This window comes from Eschrichtius robustus, chromosome X (assembly GCF_028021215.1).
Source record: "Eschrichtius robustus isolate mEscRob2 chromosome X, mEscRob2.pri, whole genome shotgun sequence".
Lineage (NCBI taxonomy): Eukaryota > Metazoa > Chordata > Mammalia > Artiodactyla > Eschrichtiidae > Eschrichtius > Eschrichtius robustus.
This window is the reverse complement of record NC_090845.1, coordinates 1522192-1530531: the sequence shown is the minus strand read 5'-3', so window position 1 is coordinate 1530531 and position 8340 is coordinate 1522192.

The window sequence follows — 8340 nt, the reverse complement described above, 5'->3', positions numbered from 1 at the left end:
ATAGTGCAAGTTGGCGGTGACTCAGTTTGTACTGCGGTCCGTCCGCAAATGACATTTCCTCAACTGTCACTATTCTGTGTTCCTTCTGTGTTTCATCACCTAAAAGAGAGAGTCTGCCGACACGGTTTCCCTTCCAAAGGCCCTAATACGCTCTGGAGATATTCGCCTTTTATTTTTCTGCTGTTCCCCTAGCCTCTCCCTCCTGGGACTTTAATATCATTATTATCATCATTACTAACGGACAATGTTTTCAGCAGTTTTCGCTTTTCAGAGACCTCAGCGGAAGGCATGGCGTTCCCGTGGACCTTCCCCACCCTCTCCCAGTTTCCCATTATCCTCCTATTACGGAATATCCTGCGCTGGGTGGTGCATCTGTTACCATGGATACGTTGATACTGATACATTGTTATTAGCCGGGATGTAGTGTAGCCACACAGAACCGGTTCCCTGTCTGAACCAGGGCTTCCAAAGCCCCAGAACACACTTTTCAATTTTTTTTTTTCCCCGGATATAAAACAGAGAAGTTGCAGTTGCCATGGGGAGGGTTGGGCTCCGGACTACCCTCATCCCCACTTTCCTTGCCCTCCTTCCTGCACCCCCAACCCATCTACGCATTTCTTCTTCTGTTTCAGCAAGCAATGGGGCCCTTTATTAATGAACTCAGCCGTGTCCCTTCCTTAGGGGGTTTTCCAGCCATCTGGTGTTTTGTGGTTTGTGGGCAGTGCCGGTGCTGGTGACAGAGGAGGGTCCGTCTGTCTGGTCTGGGCGGCCGGGCTAGACTTGAGGATTTGAGCTGGCGGGGTGGGGAAGGGGCTTCTGGATTTGCTCCCCGAGTCCAGGTGCGTGGTCACGGGTCTCTGGTCCTGGACCCCCTCCCCCCATGTGAGATGCCCCGGCAGGTCTTGTCTTGTAGGGCTGGACCCCTGCGTCCCTGTGTAGGGGGGGGGGGGTGATGTCTGGTCCCGGAGACTCCTGGGCCCCTCCTCCTGTGGGTGGTCTTCCTGCACACCCCAGCTTCTCCATCCCAGGGAGGCATCAGCCCCCAGAGCACTGGGGTCCCCGGTGTAGCCCTGACGAGGAATCAGTGTGCTGGGGTGAGGCAGGAAAGTGCATCCTCCGGTCTCTGAGAAAGTCAGGAAAATCCTGGTTTTATTCCGGGCTCTTCCCTCCCCACCCCATCCTGGCCCCTCCAGACCCAGTACAGACAAAACTCTCTGCACAATCTCCTCCCCTTCCGCCCCTCCCCTCCCCAAGCCTTGGGGGTCTGTTCAGGGACTTTGTGGGGCTCCCTGGAATTCCCACAACCCAGTGGAGCAAGCACTGTCCTCAATCCCATTTCACAGATGCGGTACAGAGAGGGCAAGCAGGCTGCCCAAAGTCACACAGCCGTGACGGCACATCCCCCGTGCGCACCTGGGGACTGTTGCCCGGAGTTCCGAGCCTGCACTCAGCGCAAAGAGAAAGCATTGCTCTCTGAGCAGGTACGTACGGCAGACACCCAAAGACCCTGCAGGGCGGGTACGGCCCAGTCACTCAGTGCCTGTGGGGATGTGCAGAGGGGTCCCCAGAACGGGGTGGAGGTCATTTATGACATCGGGGGATCCATGTAGCGTGATGCCATAGTGAGCAGATTCTCAGCCTCACGCTGTTGGGGAAATGTAATTAACCCCAAGCCTCCTGCGAACCCAGAAAACCTTCCCACAATGACAGGAGGGGAAGAACAGGTTTTATCACTGAAGGAGCCCAAAACCAGGAAGGGACGCCCATCACGGGCTGAGACCTGGCAGGGATGGGAAGAGTCCCGCCCTCTCGCACAGCCCGGAGGGGACGACCAGCCCCAGCCTCGTTCTCGGGATAAACAATCTCTATTTCCTGAACCAACAGGTCTGGACAGCCCCGTGGGCTGCGCAGAGTTTGTCCTAAACCCCCCGGTTTATCGGGGCCCCATCTACGTTAACCAGTTGCCTCTCTCCGGAGAAAACAACACACGGCTCCCAGCTTTGTTCCAGCTGGTACGTTTGCAACTTGGAGCGAGGTGGTACTTGCCCTAATGTGGCAGAAGAGAGAGTTTAAATTATCTTTCTTGGCCTCTCACCTTCTGAGATGGCCCACACTGTCTGTGGTGTGTGTCTGTCTCTAAATAAAGAAAAACAAATATCGTATAATATCACTTCTATGTGGAATCGAGAAAAGTGGTACAGATGAACTTATTTGCAGAGTAAAAACAGAGTCACAAGATGTAGAGAACAAACGTATGGTTACCGAGGGGGGGGACGGGGTGGGTGGGACGGACATGTACACACTACTATGTATAAAGTAGGTGACTAAGGAGAACGTTCTGTAGCGCACAGGGAACTCTAGTCAGTGCTCTGCGGTGACCCAAACGGGAAGGACATCCAAAAGAGAAGGGACAGATGGATACGTATAACTGATTCACTTGGCTGTACAGCAGAAACTCACACAACAATGTAAAGCAACTCTACTCCAATAAAAATTAGTTTTAAAAATAAATAAAATTATTTTCCTTAATTTTAATTTGTGTCTGTCCTTACAAACCTCATTTACCTGGCCTTCACCTCAGAGGGCATGCACTGGGGTTACCCGCCAAACGCTGCCCATATTCGGAGGGCCTGTGAGCTAAGAATAAATCGTTACATTTTTAAAGGGTTGTTAAAAAAAAAAAGAGAGGGACCGGATCTGGTTGACAGATGCATGTGGCCTGCGGAGCCTGAAGTGTCTGGTTTTCACTGCAGCGAACGTTTGCGGACAGTTGGGGGAAGTGGATGGAGGTGGGGCTGTGGGTGCAGGTTGGGGGCACTTCAGGGCAGGGCTGGGCGTAAGGGGTGCACACAGCAGGGAAGGAGCCTCTTTAGAGGGGCGTGTGGGTGGAACTGTGTTCCTTCCAAAGCGGTATGTCCACCTCCTGATCCCCCAGAACCTCAGAATGTGACTTAATTTGGAAACAGGGACTCTGCAGAGGTGATGAAGGGAAGGGTCTGAGATGAGGTCCCCCTGGAGGAGGGTGGCCCTACTACATCCAGTGACAGGGTCCTTCTAAGACACAGAAGAGGAGAGACCCAGACACAGAGGAGAAGCCCCGTGAAGACGGAGGCAGAGACGGGAGGGATGCGGCCACAAGCCCAGGGACGCCTGGAGCCCCCAGAAGCTGGAAGAGGCGGGAAGGACCCTCCCCTGGAGCCTCTGGCGGGAGCACGGCCCTGGGACACCTTGACCTCAGACGTCTGGTCCCCAGGATGGGGGAGGGTGGACGCCCGTGGTTTTCAGCCTCCCGGTCTGCGGTCACTTGCTGCTGCCACCCCAGGACACTGCCCATGCCTCCCCCCAACCCCGGCCCTCCTGCCTGTACATCCAGACTCAGATTCTCTTCCAAAGGTCCCCATTTCCCCCCCACCCAGCCATCACTCCCCCGGCTCCCTGCTCCCTGGCAGAGTCTGGAGACCCCTCGCCCTGCCCGTGCACGTGAAGATACCCGGAATCCCCTCTCCGGCCTCCACGAGCCCCAGCACTTGCTCAGCTTTAGTTTTTCCTGGGAGAACCCTTTCCCCCCAGCGGGGCTGAGAGCTCACCCTCAGCTACGAGGTCTTACCGAGTCCAAGCTCGCTCTGCCTGAAAACAAGGTGCTGAGGCGAGGGATACGACTTATTAGGCTTTGGAGAAGACGGCAGATGAGTGTCTCTGAAAAACCATCTTTTGGGGGCTTTGGATGCCAGTTTCTTTTATTGCACAGAGAGGGGGTAGGAGATGAGGAAGTAAAGTAAAAAGGCCATAAGTTTTGCAAATATCCCCTGGAATGGCCAGCCTCGGGGAGGGGATGTGTTAATTTCTTCTTTCTTGCAGCCCTCCGCAGGTGGGTGGGGTCCGGATGCTTCCCTGAACAAAGACACTTTGTTTTAACCCTCAGGCAGAGGGGCAGGGTACCCCGAGGCAGACCATTGTGTATAGATAGTATCCTTTTGGTGAACAAAAGCAGCCGGAAGCAAAGGTTAAAATGAAAGAAACAGATCCAACGTGGAGTCAGAATTGGCTCTTCCCTGTTACACCTTCACACGACTTTGTCGACCACGTGAGTGCACACGAGCCACGTGGGCGTGTGAGCTGGATGCTGATGGACATCTCAGCCCAGGTGTGTGATGGATGCGTCTCTCCAGAAGCAGGTGGGGGTAGGGCCCCCGTTGCCAAGGTAAAGAAGCCCCGAGGAGCATGGGCTGCAAAGACAACCATGGCAACCATGACTGGGGCTCAGTCCCCGCCATCCCCAGTGGCACATCCCACGGCCCCTGCCGTGGCCCCCAGCCCGGGTGAAGCAGGAGGAGGGTCAGGATGGACAGAGGGGAGGTGGGCCTTGGGCATTGCAGCCCACAGGGAAGGCTGCCCTGTGATTAAAATACAGCATCATTGCCAAAAAAAAAAAAGACTTCCCTGACAGTCCAGTGCAGGGGGCATGGGTTGGATCTCTGCTTGGGGAAGATCCCACATGCCATGCAGTATGGCCAATAAAATTTAAAAAATAAGATAAAATGCGGCATCAACACCAGACGATTGGTTTAAGAAGATGTGGTGTGTACATACAGGGGAATCCTGGGAAACCAAAAGATGCATGTGACTCACTTTACGGAGCTACTTGATTTATTGCGATGGTCTGGAACCAAACCCACAGCATCTCCAAGGTCTGCCTGTTTGCCTGTATGGACAGGTATTCTCTGTTTTAAATAAGTTGAAATCTGGGTGCTCCCGGCAGCACACTGCTCACATGGCCCCAGGACCTTCACCTTGACTAAGTTTGTGTGGCTTTGGTGAAAATGATTTCTGGCTTGAAGTCCCCATAAGAGGGCAGAGCTGGACCAGTCTCCCAGGAGCCCTTGACAATCAGGGGGCTTCATGTGAATGACCCGGAGAGGGGGCTTTGCAGAGCCCAGTCAATCAGAGAGAGAGAAGGATGTGAGGGTTCCTGATCTTCTGGATGACGACTTCACCAAGTCTTTCTCATGGTGTTATTTCGGGGCCACTGAAAACATCTCCTGAAAAACAACAAAAAATATGTCCAGCCCCTCCTCCCCCTGAGTTTAAATTCCTTTAGCGGGGAAGGAAAACGCCAATACTTATGCCTTAGAATAAAATGCGCCTGTCTGGGAGGCGTTTTGCAAATTCATACTAAAGTGGTAATGACTGATACCGGATCTGCTCATAAATGCAGGAAGTCAAGATGTTAAGAAAGAATGGAGAAGAAAAGTGGAATAGAAAGTGAGAATCCTAAAAATAAAATGTCTCTAGTTCAGCATGGTCTCCGCATGGCCCTGTACCCACTGTTTGCTGTTGGATAGCTGTTACCAGAAATTTTTTTTTTTTTCTGTTCGTAGAATCTTTTTTCCCCATCTGGACCACTCTAGGGCAAAATTTCAAAGCGGAAGGAAATTTCGAGTTCCTTTGTCCCTCTCAGCCCTGTGTGTGCCCTGATGCTGTCACTACACCGCCACTGCACAGATACCCCCTCCTCTACCCTCGCCCTCGGATGGGCAGACGGACGTCTGGTCACTGGGGACCGCAGTCTAGTCTCTCAGGCTTCTGGGCGGCACTTCCTTTCTGATGACGGGTCTTGACCTGAAGGCATGGCCCATAGGACGGGATCTGGGGCACTGGGAGTGAGGGGGTGATGTATTGGACAGGTGCTGGGGGTACAGTCATTGGGGGCAGGTGTCCATCTTCCAGGCGGGCAGTCCCCAGGAAGAGCACAGGGACCCACCAGAGCCTGGACGGCCCCATGTGAGGACATGTCACAGTGTCCACCTGCCGCAAATATTCCTGTGGTGGTCAGTTCTTGTGTCCAGATGTCCAGGTGACAGCCCCACTCATTCAAACACTTACCTGGGGGTGGCTGGGAAGGTGTTTGCTAGGTGTGACTCAAGTCCACAACCAGCTGACTTGAAGTAAAGAGAAGATGCTCTGTATGGCGGTGGGCCTCGTCTAATCAGGTGACGGTCTTAACAGCAAACACCGAGGTTTGCCAGAGAAGAAGGAATTCTGACTCACGATGGCAGCGTCAGCTCCTGTCTGAAATTCCAGCTCAGCCCCCTGCCCTGCAGATTTCAGAGTCACCAGCCCCATAAGCATGTGAGCCAATTCCTTGAAATCAATCTCTTTGCATTTATATATATATATCTATTGCCATATATATATATATTTATCTTTCTCCAAATATATATCTCCATATAGATATGCACATTCATATCTCTATATGTAGATATATATCCATATATATATCTCCATACGTATACTGTTGGCCCTCCATATCCTTGGGTTCTGCATCTGTGGATACAGAGGGCCAGCTGTATGAACTACTCCTCTCTCTCTCTCTCTCTCTCTATCTATATATATGTATACACACATATATATGAATATCTCTCTCCCTCTGTGTATCCATATAGAGCTCCATATCTATGTTTATGTGTATGTCGATATCTATAGCCTATATCACATCTCTATCTATGTACCAATCATCTCTATATCTATTTATCAATCAATCATCTATTTATTATCTATCTACAAATCATATCTATCATCTATTTCTACATATCTATCTATCATCTATTTTTCTATCATATCTATCATCTATCATATCTATTTATCTTTCTATCATATCTATCTATGATATCTATCATATCTATGATATCTATCTATCTATCATCTATCTAATATAAATCTTCATCCTATTGGTCTTGTTTCTCTGGAGAACACTGACTGCTACAGTTTCAAAGTCACTCTGAGCAGAGCCGACCTACCCGCGAGGCTGTAGATGAGACTTCACTGGCTGGGAGCTGCTCTGGGGATCGTGCATCCAGCCCTATGGAGGGTACAGGCAAAGTACACAAGAGGTAGGAGAGAAAACACAACCCCACAGCGGGTCTGCAGACCCCTGACTGCTCCCCGACACATAAATGCTCAGGGAACGAGGAGAATCACCACCAGTAGACGTAGCTTGGAAATAGCCAACCATCCAACTCTAGGGAAACCAGCTCCTTCCGCAAATTAGAGTTCTCAGGATAAATGCCACGGTTACAGAGCAAGCTCAAGCAATCCGCCACATCCTGGACCAGTGAGCCGGTTGCCTGCTCAAATACATGGCATAAGAAGACAACTTCCAGGGTGGGAAGTGAAAACCATTACAGATCAAAGAGCTTTGAGATGCGTGAACCAAATGCATCCATGGGCCACGTGTGGACCTTTGGTCCCTGGGGCAAAAAGACTAATTGTAAAAAGATGCATCGGCAATGCCCGGAATTTTGTGAAGACAGACCTGAGGAATTTGTGTGAAGGCATTATGGAATCAGGGATGACAGCTGAACCATGCGTGAGAGAGGCAGGCGTGTGGTGACCCTGAAGTCCTTCTCTTAGAACCCTGTGGGGAGGGTTCATGCCAAAGCGAGATCATCCCTGGGACATGCTTCGGAGGTCCCCATCAGTCCATGGCTCTCCTCGGATACCACATTTCCCAGGATCCTTCCCTGGCAGCCCCTCCAAAGCCACACACGGCCCCGTCTCCCCTCTGCCCCCGGAACATGTCACTCACACGCCGTCCACGTCCTTCTCTGCTGTCCAATGGTCGGCTGCCTCAGCAGGAGGAGAGCTCCATCGGGGCGGGAGTTTTCTCCTGTCTCCCCCTCCCAGTGCCCCTGTGGTACCCCGTGACGCTAGGACAGAGCCCGGTGCGTGAATCTGTGCCCGGTCAGTCTCTGCTGACCGAGTGCCTCAACTGTCTATTTAAGGATGCAACTTAGGCACAGCTGCCCCGAGAGGGGTCCCCAGGAAGCACATGCTCGCCCTCTGCCCTCCCACGGGGAGAGGGTGCCGGGGAGACGGCTGGTGTCGCTGGGACCAATCCCACCACCCCAGCTGTGCCAGCCTCACACGTCCTGTTGGGCAATGCTGTGGCCTGCAAGTTCCTGAAAGCCTGTCTCTGCAGCCGCTGACCCCTCGTGTGAGCACAGGGGCACCATTGTGCAAACCACACAGTCACCAGGAGGGTCCAGGCCGGGCCTCCCGGGTGGCAGAGACGGGCAGGCGCCTGCAGCCTGAGCGTTGAGCGGGGCCCGGAGGGGCGCTTCCCGGGGAGAGGATGGGCTGGGACGCTGCAGCCGATCGCCGCCAGGGCCACAGAACCATACAGGGGCGTTACGTGCTGAGTGCCTGGGGCATCAGTCCAATAACTCCTTTTGTTCCATTAGAATGACCTTAGTTTCTTTTTTAATTTTTGTTTTATATGGGAGTCTAGTTGGTTTACAATGTTGTGTTGGTTTCAGGTGTACGACAAAGTGATTCAGTTAT